A 14,322-nucleotide genomic window follows, 5' to 3' on the forward strand; every position below is an offset into this window, starting at 1 on the left:
ATGGCGCGCTCCTCCGCTGACAGCCGCTCGTAGCACTCTATCGCTGTCGTGTAGCCCGAGAACGATCTGATGTTCCCGGCCTCCTATTGTGATTTGAAATAAAAAGCTATCTTTAGTTTTGAATGAAAAGTGGAAAAGATATGAGCAAATGAAACGAAAGAAGATGAGTGATAAGTAGTGAATTCCTATTTACCAAACTCTTCACTGTCCTGTAGGACAGGTGACCCTCTGCAGCCCAGAGCAAGTGCCTACTCTCCCAGGTCTCAGCCCACGCGGGAGCTCCTCTCAGCTGACGACCTCCTCGTCCGACGTTGGCCCGTCTCGGGGCCTCCTCCTCCTCAGCAGCCTCCTCCTCGTGGACCTCGTCCCCAGCAGCCATCACCGCAGCGGTGAAGGCCTGCTCCAGAGCCTCCTCGACAACAGCAGTGTCTATCTCCATGGGAGTCCTTGGTTAAGGGATTTTCGATCCTTCGGAAGCCCTGAAAACACTCTTTTATTGCCATCCTTGCCCATATTCTCGCAAACCCGATCACTCATGTAGTAATTAGGGTCAAGTCAGGCCTAAGTTGAAGCCTAGTTCCGGGTTCGAGTCGAAATTTCGGCAGCATTTCGTTATAACGGCGATTATGCCTTAGAAAGGTGTCCTGAAAAAGCCGTCACAAACCAAAATTCCGAGATAATATAATGTTTACCCATCATCCAAGGGTCCCAAATATCAAGTTTCATCGCAAATGGGCAATCCTAAAGCCATTTTCGAAGCGATTTACGGTTTAGCTGTGAAACCGTCTCAAATTCACTCAAATGCTCAAAACTCGACGAAAATTCGAAATAAATACATGGTTATGTTCCTTATATTACCAACTACCCATTTCTAATATCAATTTTACAAAGCAAATGCATTTGGGGGAAAAGCCCCAAATTTTCGATTAATTGGGTCATGAACCCTAATTTTTTCGGCCAAAAATTGAGCAAATATGGACGATTAATGCAAGAATGAGACACATACCTCGATTAATCATGATTAATGCAAGCTTTTGGATCAAACCTTGGCGGAAATGGTTGAGATTTGAGAGAGAAAATGATGAATTTGTGTTTCGAACAAATGAAATAATGCCTCTGTTTATCGCGTTTTTACGCAGAAGACACACCCTTGGGAACAGACGCAGCTGGTGCTGCGCCTCTTCCAAGAGACGCAGCTCTTGCTGCGCCTCTTCCTGGTGTTCCCTCCTTACGGATTTTCAAAAATTCGTTATGAGTTCGTTATTAGTGGGCCCATCTTTGGTGCGCCTCTTCCCAAATGCTATTTTATCTTTTTGGTCCGTTTTACGATTATCTTTCGTTCCGGCCCGTATTTCCAAGCCAACAACAGACTGTCACACGTTATTTGTTGCTTCCAAGATTTTGCTTGTCACAACGAGCAAATATTCCCTTACAGGTGTTTCGACACGCCTTCATTATGTTCCCCAAACGAGAGTAAGCGGATAGACTTTCCCTCTCAAGACATGGAGATTAACGTCTAGTTAAGCAGATTTCTCCTCAGTAGTTCCCGCCTGTGTCCTGCTACTTACTTATTTCTTGAAGACTACCCAAGCAGTTTTCTCCTCGGCGGTTCCCTTTGTGTCCTGCTACTTCCAATAGTTCTTGTTTCCCCTCAGAGCGCGATAAAAATGTCGTTCTCCATAGGTTCCCAAACCGGTAGAGTTCCTACACTCGAGCCTTAGTTATCCTTTAGTTTAAACTTATATTCGGTCCTCCTTCCCACCGATGCCTTCCCTTAGGGCCCCACACCCTAGCGCAATCCTCATATCTCTTTTAGGTCTTACCCTTAGCTCCTGTGCGCCTCCGGAAGCATCTCAGGAAGAAGTATCAGGTATGGTTTCTTCTTATGGCTGGCGAGCCTCCTTACGTAGTCTAATGGACTTTAAACGACCCTCCCCGATAGTCGACAGGCTCTAAAATGTTCCCGACGACAGGTCCTTGGTTCAGACCCCTTGAGCCGCCTCGCGTCGCTATAGTCGTCAGGTTGTAATCTTTGATTGACCTGATGGCTATACTTTGACTTTCGCCTTGTCCAAGCCTCATTCAAAGTGGGGCCTCTGTAGATACCTCATTTCTGCACCTCTCGCAAACCACCCGGTGATGATTGGGCCGCATGTTTGATACGCGGAACGATTTGTGACAGTTCGTAAGTTTATCGTCAAGTGATTTCTCAAACACTAATGTCTACCTCTTAGTTGTCATCTACGTGCCGATACGGTCGTTTTGACAGTAATTAGAGTACATTTGGAGTCCGGGTCTAAAACCGTCTTCATTTTCTGATAATTGTTAAATCCCGAGTCAGAATGTTCTGGAATGTTCCGGATATTTCTATTCCTTATTTTAATAAATATTTCACAATCTTTATCCTTTGGTAAACAATTTCCCGTAATATTCATATAAAATATTAAGGAAAACCATATTATTCCGTCCTTCCATAACTTAAACACGGAAATCTTTCTTCCGCAGGAGGAAACCACTTGGGAACAGACGCAGCAGGTGTTGCGCCTCTTCCAAGAGACGCAGTGGTTGCTGCGCCCCTTCCCAGGTCCTATTCTGCGTAGTTTTCGTATCTTTTTCATATCTTTCCGAGATTCACTTCCAAAGACTCTCCGAAACCCTATTTCCTTCACGTGATTAGTATAAATAGGAGCCTTCGCTCCTCATATTTCTCACGCGAGTGTCCGCCCTTCTCTTCTCCCTTTGCATTCTAGACCTTTGTTCTTACTTTTTGGCGCCTACGTGTTTGATCTTTCGACCACGTAAGCTCGGATCCTTCTGAGTACCAGCCTCGTTTGCATGACCGACCAATTTGACCAACTCCACAATAATCAACTTAATCAATCTGTTTAATTTCCTCTTACGAGGGCACTTTCTTTACATTCGCGTCGAGCATCACTAATCGATATCTTAGTCCTTCTCGTTTCGTCAAACATGTAAGTCTGAGTGTGTAATTTTCTCTTTTATTTATTGTATTTTACTTTTTGTATCACAATTGTAAGGTTTATGTCGAAAATACCTCTTAAAACCGATTTATAAAACCTTCTTTAAAAACCCTTTTTACGGATTTCCAGTAGACAGACGTCGAGAAATGACGCAGCAACTGCTGCGCCTCTTCGAAGGAGCGCAGTTCCTGCTGTGCCTCTTCGTGAGGCTGCCGCAGTTCCTGCTTCCTTTCTTCTTCCTTTGTCCTCTATAATTCGTTCGTCTTTTATTTGTTTCGATTGTTTCTCTTTAATTCTTCGATATAATAGTCTAATAATTTCATGTATATTATTTATCACTCATTCACATGTTTAGTTCATTAATTCCGACTTAAATCCCTTATAATTCATATTTGCGGGTTTTCGTCATTAAATTCAATCCGGGTTGTAGGAATTCAATTCTTTCATATTGAGTTTACGAATTCAACCTTTGATATATTTTCATCTGTCAATTATCATATTCATTGTTAATTCGCCGTTAACTCATCCTAATTAGCTTGCTTAATTTGTTTAGCTTGTAATTAATATCATTAATCTTGTAATTAATTCGTTTAATTTCGTCTCATCCATGTTTTATTGTTTCTATGACCCTAATCGCATGTAATAACCTTTTAAATCACTTCCATCCGAGTAAATAATTCTAATCAATCTTTAGATTTGCTAATGAGTATTAACAACACGCAATTAAAACTTCACACCAAATTCGGTCGAAACAGAATGACGACAAAGAATCGCCGCGCCTATTCCAAAGGACGCAGCTCTGTTGCGCCTGTTCCGGGTTGAAATCTGTCCCTGAATTTCGTTTCTGCCTTGACTTAATTTAATTAGTTTACATATTAACTAGCTATTATTCGTATTATCACGCTGATTTGTTCGTTAATTCGTTCATGTATTCTTTTGTTCTTTTTCTCAAATTTTCCGTTTTAAAGGTATTTTCGACATAAATTGCCAAACCCGATGTAATCATTGTAATTTTTCATTATTGTAATTTATAATTATTGTATTTCTTCTATTGCTTGAATGCCTTCACATGTAATTGAGCATTAAATCCCACTTCGACATTAATTTCATGTTACATTACGTGTTAACCGACTTAGTATTAATTCTCACATGTTAGGATTAAAACTTGGATGTTGCATTGCATGCATACAATCGACGATATATCGAGTACGAATAACTTCCCTAATCATTAGTAGAGGCCGCTATCGAGGCGGGCGGGATTAGGTGTTCGATCAAAAGAGCTTCCTAATACGTACCCTCACCCCTTACTCCAGATCTCTGTGAACATCCGTGTTCATTGGCATCCATGAGAGTCATTCTAGACATAGAATGCTAAGGGTAACGATTGCTTAGTGTTCATGTCACTACTTTGTGTCTTGACATGACACGAGGTATTCGAACGGTTCCAATTTCCCATAAAAATTGGTGGCGACTCCAACAAAAATGCAAACGCTTGTTTCTCTTCTCTCCCAAGCGCCCCTGTGGGCCCCCGCTGTCCACAATATTGTTATCTTATAATCGTTTTAGTCTTTATTAATTTCTTGTTGTTTTAGTTTGCATTTAGCCATTAGTATAGAACTCTTTTCACCCCCTCTTAGACCGAACTAAACTAGTAGTCGAGTAACCAATCCTAGTACCAAACTCATCGTCTCTTGGGTTCGACCCTCGCAATACTACAATGGGCAACCGTGCACTTGCGGGGTTACAAATATAAGACATTAGTCACAAACCAACACTACCCAAAAATGACCAATTTATCAAAACAATCCTCTAGCCTACCCTTACTAATCCTCCCCGGCAACTATCTTTAATGGAAATCAATCAATTGAGCTACTCATGTAGGGGTTAATCAAGTCCTAGTTAAAGGATTACTTACTAATCATTGTTATTAAGACAAAATAATTGCTAAAGACGGATTCTTTAAGCATGAAGATGATGGGAAAATGGATTCTACAATTAATCATGCAATAATTCAACAAATCTATGAGGAAAGACTAATTAAGTTAAGATGAAGAAGGATTAAAGCAAAAAGACACAAACTTTAACACAATAACCTAAAGACTCAATCTTTGGATGAGAAACAACAATGGTGAATATAAAAAGATGAACAGGAGAGGGAAATGAAAATCCAACAACAAAGAGAAGAAATTAACCACAAACAATCAAAACAAAACTTAAATGATAGTAAATGTAAACAAATGAAATTAAGGGGGAAATTGTACCAACTTAATTGCAAAAGATGTATACTTGGATTGGAATAACAAGGATGGATTTCTTCCTCCTTCAAATTGCAACCCCTAATCTAGATGTAAACTATTGAAAATTGAAGAACTTGAATAAACTAAAGAGGAATAAATTAATATGGAAGAAAAATTACAACTTTCATTAAGGAGATTAAAGGGAGATCTTCTTGTCTTACAATATGAGAGAGTAAGATAAACTAGTCTAATGTAAGGTAATTCCTCCCCTCCCCCCTCTTGTAAATGAGGTGGAGTCTTTATATACTAGGGTAATAATAATAATAATAATAATAATAATAATAATAATAATAATAATAATAATAATAATAATAATAATAATAATAATAATAATAATAATAATAATAATAATAATAATAATAATAATAATAATAATAATAATAATAATAATAATAATAATAATAATAATAATAATAATAATAATAATAATAATAATAATAATAATAATAATAATAATAATAATAATAATAATAATAATAATAATAATAATAATAATAATAATAATAATAATAATAATAATAATAATAATAATAATAATAATAATAATAATAATAATAATAATAATAATAATAATAATAATAATAATAATAGAGAGAGAGAGGAGGGAGAGGCGACTACTTGTGCGACTGCTGCTGTCAACACGCTGCTGCCACCGCCGTCAGTCAACCACTGCCATCACCGTCTTTCCTGACTCACGCCAGCCCCTTCTCGCCGGCGAACGTGGGTTTGTCGGTGTACGGTTGTTAGGTTATCCGCGGTTACGGTTTTTGCGTGTTTTTGTTTTTGCTGCCGTCATCGCGTTTTTTACTACCACCGTCAGTCACTCCTCTGCCACCACTGTATTTCCTCTCGCGCTGGCCCCTTCACTCCGTCGGCTGTGGGTTTGTCGGTGTTGGGTCAATAGGGTTTCGCCGGTGTTGGTTTTTGCGTGAATTAGGGCACACGATTGCCAGCCTTTTCCGACGTCCTGCTGCTGTTGGCTACCAAACACCACTTCACGACGACCTTTAGACCTCACGTCGCCGGTCAGGGGTGGGTTTTGTTGGTGGTTCTGCGGTTGGTTGTGTTTGTGGGAGTTCTGTGAGTATGGCGGCTGTCTTTTCCGGTTTCCTATCGCTTGCCTGCGCTCTGTGATCCACGGTGCCACCACCCTTTGGCCATCAAACCTCAAGTCGCCGGTCATTGTTGTGGTGGCTGACAGCGCTGCCCTTGGGTTCTTCCACCGGTAAGTTTCTCTTTTCTTTGCGTTTTGGTTGTTTTTCTCGCTGTTTGGGTTCTTTTGCTGCGGTGGTCCGGCTGCTGCCGCCTTGTGCGTGGGTTCAGGTGGTAGTGGGTGTTGCAGATTGCTGTTTGGAGTTCGGGTTGTGCGGTTTTTGGGCTGCTTGTCAACCACTATCGGTGTGGTTAGTGTGTTGGTGGCCATCGGCTGTTCAACGCCATTGTGTGCGAGGAAGGGTGTTGGGTTTTTGGTCCTTTCGTGCCTGAGCTTGTGCGGTACCATTGTCCTTTTTCGTGTCTTCATGCGTGTTGAGATGGTTTTGGTAAGGGCCTTACTAAGGCTGCATGGCAGAAACATTTTCAGGACCGACATTGTCATGATGGGGCGTTGAAACTTACGCGTCTGATAGGTTTATCGCGTACCTATGCAAAAATAATTTCCCTAGCCACAAATTAATGTAGTAATAGGGGTCGAACACAAGAAAACGGGAATTACGTCGTGAATTGATATGGGTAGATTTTTATCAAGGTCGATTACGATTTGGGTTTGGTTTGTTTGGTTTGATGATTAATGAAAATTGCAATGTAAATAATATGATAAAAGATAGTCTAAAGGGTTCGGGTCACTCATGCAAAGGTAAACATATGAACATGATAAACTTGATACTAATAATCTTGTCAATTACTTAGGCTTAAAGATACCCACCTTACGGTATTAGTATCAACCATAGACCGGGTCCTAGAAAAACTCTCGTCCATGACTAGGTCGTCCTACCATACATGCTTAGTCTAATTCAATTCCGTGCCTCTCGACTTTAGAACGAATAAACAAGTTTTAATCTACGACTACGACCGATAATCAAAGATTAAGCGTAACAAAGCAAACATGTGATGGAAGCAATTGATCAATATTATTATGAACTTTATTTAATCATATTATATGTTTGATTTTGCATGGCTCCCCTAGCCTTTAGACTAGAGAATTTAGCTACTCATGTTTGTAAAAGAAATGCAAATGATATTTAGATTATAAGGCATATTGTAGGAATTATAACTAAAGTGGAAATTGTATACTAATGATGAAATGTAAAAGACTAATACTAAACTCATAAACAAAATACAAAATGTAAATAAGAGAAAGACTACCAAAGTAGGAGCTTGATAAAACTAACTCGGAAACCAAATGCTTGAATATATAAATAACCAAATGTTTAACAACTACAAACTTAACAATATTGAAAACTAATGAGGAAACAAATGAGAGAAATATAGTGCTTAAGGCTATTGTAAAGTAAACTTGGACGTCAAAATGAGATGCCTAAGACCTTGGAACACCTCTCCTATTTATAGGAGAGGAAGAAGAAACGTAAACATTCAAGATGACTGCGGCCCGATCGGGTCGTGTGTGTTTCCGGTGATTTCTCTTAATTCCTCACTTAATTTCTTGAGGAATCCTAAGTGCGTGATTAATGACCCTTAATGCACCCGGGTAAATGCTCCATCTATCATCTTTAGAGCTCCCCAAAAGCATCAAGTATGTTGGAATCTTATGCTTTCCACCTTGACTTGGACTTGAACATTGGGCTTTGACTTTGATTATTGGCAACATTTGCATTACTCATATTAATCCATCAATTTCTCCATGCTAAACCCAATCCAATGCTCCATGCTTAGTCCAACACTTGGTCTTGATTAGCTTAGTGAACTTGGTGTATAAAATGATAGGAAAAAGCCTTTAAATGCTTAGATTCCTACAAAAAACATGTTAAGATAAGCAAATACACTAGAACAACAAATATTAGCTTATGACACTATGATAAGTGCTAAATAACAAATAAAATGGAGCTAATATAGGGGATGAAAGTCTATATAAAATGGACTTATCAAACTCCCCCAAGCTAAACCCTTGCTTGTCCTCAAGCAAGAAACCAAATCCCATCAATTGCACTATCCAAACAAGCTATGCAAAATGATTTAAAAACCCGAATCAACATGGGCAAAGGACAAAGCAAAACATGGATGAGATTTACATGACGGCGTAGCATGGAAAACTTGAAATGAACCTTTAAGCTCTTGCATGATCTTTTGACTTATGGACTCTCACGGGGCGCTCAAACTCTTTTTATGTGAAAGGACAATTTTGTGAATGAACACTCAATTATCCTCGACTTATAAAAATGTGCCGCAATCTAATATGGTAATCAATCAAAACTAGTAAGCCAAAACAATCAAATGCAAGCATGATAAAGAAGCCAAGTGGGTAGGAAAAAGGCAATATGTAATGGGTAAGAAGGGAGAACAAATGAATTATGGATTGTGGAGCTAATGTCAAGCTAGCAACAACCAAATTGTAAGGATGTTCAATCCCAATTCTAAACCAATTTGCAATTCAAATCATAAGAAAACTCTCCAAAATATATGAATAATGTATGAGAATTTCTTACATCAACTTCTTCTTCTCTCTTTCTTTTCAATTCATACTTCTTCTTTCATTTTCATGCTTTTTCTTTTTTTTTCTACTTTTTTTTCTTTTCATTCTCATCTTTTTTTCATTCTCATTTTTCTTTTTCACTTTTTTTCTTTCATTTTTTCCGTTTCTCATTTTTCAAGAGCATTAAGACCAAGATCACATGATATTCAAACTTTGAAACAAATCCCAATTGAGCACCCAAACAAGACCAAACAAGCTACTAGCTCAACAAGGTAGGCAAGTTATAATGTAGCTAGGGAAAATTGTTTGTGAAGGGGTCAAGAAGACAATTATATTCATGTGAATGGCTCCAAAATGCTATAACAAATGAATGCATGCTTACTAAGTAATGACATGAGAACCATACTTGTGCGTTTTGATGAAACACACATTATAAGGAGACACCTACACTCACCTAAGAGAGACCGTATATGGATGCATCGGTCAAAAAGAGGCTCTACCTTACCATTTTGTAGCTTGCCACTAGTCAAGATCAAGCCTATTCGGTTCATTCTTCATCTCCCACCTACTATGTCAAGACATCCCCATGTAGCTAATATCCCATCATTAAAGAATAAATCATTAGCAACAAGCAATTATTAGGATAAGCAAAGAGGAAAGTAGGCAACAAGCAAGCACAAAGCAAAAATTTCTCTCAAAATTTTTCAAATTTTCTACACTACATACAACTACACTATATGCAAATGCAATATCTCCCCCCAAGCTAAACATCACATTGTCCTCAATGTGCCAACTATCCAAATCACCCACTCAAACCATAAAAATGGCTCAAAGCACAAAACAAGAAGGACTAGAGGTTATGTTTAATGGGATGCAAGATCTAGAGTAAAATGCAAAGCAATTAAAACTTACTCGACTTGCTAGCCTCCCCCAAGCTAGCATGAATTCGGGGGATGGAGAATGCTTCTTTGTGACTAAAGTGAAAAATAGTGAAGAAAAATGGTAGAGAAAGAGAATGGAGGTACCATCGGGTTTCTATAAGAATGATAAAATGATTCACTCTTTACCCGCATAAGAAAGAAAGGCCAAAATTTCACGGAACCACGACCCCGATCGGGGCCACCAACCCCGATCGGGGTTGACCTCCTCTTCGGATTTTGACTCTTTTCCGTGTTGATTTAATTCCCCTCTTGTTTCTCGAAAACCACGTCCCCGAACGGGGTCCTTGCATGGGGCTGCGTGCCAGATTCACTTTTCTCCATTTTCACCTATAAAAGACAAAAAGGAACATTATCAAGTCGAGCATTTTATTACTAATCTACGAAAAACAATAAATTGCAGAAAATTAAAAACAAAAATAAATAAAAGTAATAAAAAGCTTGGGTTGCCTCCCAAAAAGCGCTGGTTTAACGTCAGGCACGACGTAAGAAGCTATTTGATTCAAGTTTTGTTCTTGAGCTTGCCACCAACCAAGCTCCATTTCATAGCTATCTTTGCATTCCACAACCATTTGAAATTGTTCAAATAAAATTTCCTTTTCCTCTTGGCACTCCTAGCATTAGTGCCTTTAGCATCGTCACCTACAAAGCAAACAACACCCATATTGTCCTCTAACGGATCCATTAGTGAGGATCCAAGCATAGTGGAGGCATAAGAAGAGTCCACAATGCTAAATAAATAACAAGACTCTTGTAACATTGGGCTTCTAATGGTGTTGTTTTTGCTAAAGGAAACCCGGCCATCACCTACTTCCAATGTCAACCTCCCATTTTTAACATCAATTAACGCACCCGCGGTGCGTAAAAATGGCCTACCCAATATAATTGGGGTTTGTGAGTCCTCGGCCATATCAAGTATGAGGAAGTCAACGGGTATGAAAAACTTGCCAACTTTGACGGGAACATCTTCTAAGACACCTAGAGGTCGCTTTAAAGAACAGTCCGCCATTTGCAATGTGACACTAGTGCATTTTAAGACTCCCATATTAAGCTTAGCACAAATAGAGTAATGTATTACACTCACACTAGCACCTAAATCGCATAAAGCTTTATCAATTTGGTAGGTGCCAATTGTGCATGGAATAGAAAAGTTACCGGGATCTTTTAACTTAGGAGGGGACTTGTTTTGCAAAAGAGCACTCACCTCGGCGGTGAGAGCTATTGTTTCAACCTCATCAAAAGTCCTCTTCTTAGTTAAAATATCTTTCATGAACTTAGTGTAAGATGGAATTTGAGTGATTAATTCGGTAAAAGGAACGGTTACCTGTAGATTCTTCACAACTTCTATGAATTTACCGAATTGAGAATTCTTTTTGATGCTTTGCCAATCTATGAGGAAATGGCACTTTGACTTTTATCGGAATCTTTGTTTCAACATCTTTCTTTGGAGGAGCATCCTCCACTTCCTTGACTTTCTCAACAACAACAAGTGGGTCATCCACTTTCTTGGGAATTGCATCCTTCTCCTTAGCGTTAGGAAAGATGTCTTCAACAACCACCTCATCACTTTCTTTTGGCATAGGAGACCCAACATCTTTGGCATCAAGCTTGCTCTTCCTCTTTAGCATCAACAATCGATGAGGAAATGGCACACGATCTTTAACAATAGGCTATTCACTAGCCTTCTTTTTGTCATTTCCCCCAAGCTTAGCCTTTTTAACAACCACCTCATCATCCAAAGTCATGGATGGCCCATCATAGCTTGAACCACTTCTCAAGGAAATAGAATTAACAGTTTCATGTGGTTGCTCACCTTGGGGAGGTAGGTGACCATTCTTCCTTTGAGAATTAGAAGCGGCTAATTGAGCCACTTGTTGTTCCAACAACTTGACCGCGGCACTATGAGTTTGATCATACTTTTGAATTTGAGCCAACAAGTCCTTTTGCATTTGGACTATCATGCCCTCAAGCTTACCACTTCCTTGATTGTTTTGTTGGCTATTTTGTGGTGGATTTTGTTGGTAATTATTTTGTGGGGGCCTTTGTTAATTTTGATACCCCGGTGGAGGGACATACTTTTGTTGTTGAGGGACATAGGCATTTTGTTGTGGTGGGGGTTGTGGTTGAGGATTTAGCACATTGTTGTTTCTATAAGACATATTCGGGTGAAATCTTGAATTTGGGTTATATGTATTTGAGAACGTACCCGGTGGATAAACATTTTGTGCATTTTGTCTTAAAGCTAAAAAGGTATTTACCTCTTCAATGGGAGCTTGGCAATGAGCGGCATAGTGACCCGCACCTCCGCAACCTTCACACACAACGATTTGGCTTGTTGAGGACATGTCATTGACTTGTTGAACGGAATCTCTAGCATCCCTTTCCGCCAATTGTTGTTGGAGCAAAGCAATTTGAGCTAGCAAAACAGAGTTGTTAGAGGATTCTTCTTTACCTTTAGATGGCACAACTCGGGAATTGACATATTGGGCATCATGGATTGCCATAGATTCGATCGTGGAATGAGCAAGATCGGTGTCAATTTGATCAAACCGCCCATTGTTGGCGGAATCAAGAATCCTTCGGGACTCGGCACAACATCCATTGTAGAATGTTATTGCTAGAAACCAATCGTCTAGCCCATGATGTGGGCATTGCCTTTGAAGCTCTTTATACCTCTCCCAAGCCTCATAAAAGCTCTCAAGAGCTTGTTGACGGAATCCGGTGATTTGGCTCCTCAAAGTTTGAGTTTTCTCCGGTGGAAAAAACTTTTGATAAAAAGCAAGAGCCAATGTCTCCCAGTTGGTGATTCCCAAAGTGGTGCGGTCAAGGCTATTGATTCAAAGCTTGACCTTGTCTTTCAAAGAGAAAGGGAAAAGTATTTCCCTTATTTGGGCTTGGGTGACGCCCGTTTGACGGATCATGGAGCAATAGTCACAAAAGTTTTGCACATGCAAATTGGGATCCTCCAAATGACTTCCTCCAAATTGTTTTCTCTCCACAAGGCTAATGAAAGCCGGTTTGATCTCGAAGTCCGGCGCGATGATTTGAGTGGTTGGGATTCCGGCCGGAAGCATGGCCGCGGTGGGCTTTGAGTGATCGGAAAGTCTCACCTTCTTTTTGGTAGTAGATGGTGGTGGTGGTGGAGTTGATGAACAAGAAACCTCCTCCTCTTCAAGAACGTCTAGATCGTCTAAGCAAGACTTTCTAGCACTTTCAACTTGTATGGGAGAAGTGGCTTCTTTCATTTCCTTCCAGAAACGTCGTCTTCTCCTAAATGTTTTCTCGGGGTCGGAATCCGGTGAAAGTAATTCTCCACTTCGAGAGGACCTGGGTATAAGACAACAATTTCTAGAGAAGTGATAAGTAACGGTCTCAAGGAACAAGTGTTCCCCAAGACAAAGGAAAACAAGATAAAAATCGACAATTCAAAAAGCAATAAAACCGTTTCCCCGGCAACGGCGCCAAAATTTGATAGGTTTATCGCGTACCTATGCAAAAATAATTTCCCTAGCCACAAATTAATGTAGTAATAGGGGTCGAACACAACGAAACGGGAATTACGTCGTGAATTGCTATGGGTAGATTTTTATCAAGGTCGATTACGATTTGGGTTTGGTTTGTTTGGTTTGATGATTAATGAAAATTGCAATGTAAATAATATGATAAAAGATAGTCTAAAGGGTTCGGGTCACTCATGCAAAGGTAAACATATGAACATGATAAACTTGATACTAATAATCTTGTCAATTACTTAGGCTTAAAGATACCCACCTTACGGTATTAGTATCAACCATAGACCGGGTCCTAGAAAAACTCTCGTCCATGACTAGGTCGTCCTACCATACATGCTTAGTCTAATTCAATTCCGTGCCTCTCGACTTTAGAACGAATAAACAAGTTTTAATCTACGACTATGACCGATAATCAAAGATTAAGCGTAACAAAGCAAACATGTGATGGAAGCAATTGATCAATATTATTATGAACTTTATTTAATCATATTATATGTTTGATTTTGCATGGCTCCCCTAGCCTTTAGACTAGAGAATTTAGCTACTCATGTTTGTAAAAGAAATGCAAATGATATTTAGATTATAAGGCATATTGTAGGAATTATAACTAAAGTGGAAATTGTATACTAATGATGAAATGTAAAAGACTAATACTAAACTCATAAACAAAATACAAAATGTAAATAAGAGAAAGATTACCAAAGTAGGAGCTTGATAGAACTAACTCGGAAACCACATGCTTGAATATATAAATAACCAAATGTTTAACAACTACAAGCTTAACAATATTGAAAACTAATGAGGAAACAAATGAGAGAAATATAGTGCTTAAGGCTATTGTAAAGTAAACTTGGACGTCAAAATGAGATGCCTAAGACCTTGGAACACCTCTCCTATTTATAGGAGAGGAAGAAGAAACATAAACATTCAAGATGACTGAGGCCC

The 14,322-nt window shown here is 39.2% G+C and overlaps 1 non-coding gene across 1 annotated transcript; it reads left to right on the forward strand.

Moving 5' to 3' along the window:
• Positions 1-12,499: 12,499 nt before the first annotated feature.
• On the forward strand, positions 12,500-12,606 carry LOC141658165 (small nucleolar RNA R71). The gene has a single exon (XR_012549067.1). It is a non-coding gene; the product is annotated as a small nucleolar RNA R71 (small nucleolar RNA).
• The last annotated feature ends 1,716 nt before the right edge of the window (positions 12,607-14,322 follow it).

This window comes from Silene latifolia, chromosome 5 (assembly GCF_048544455.1).
Source record: "Silene latifolia isolate original U9 population chromosome 5, ASM4854445v1, whole genome shotgun sequence".
Taxonomy (NCBI): Eukaryota; Viridiplantae; Streptophyta; class Magnoliopsida; order Caryophyllales; family Caryophyllaceae; genus Silene; species Silene latifolia.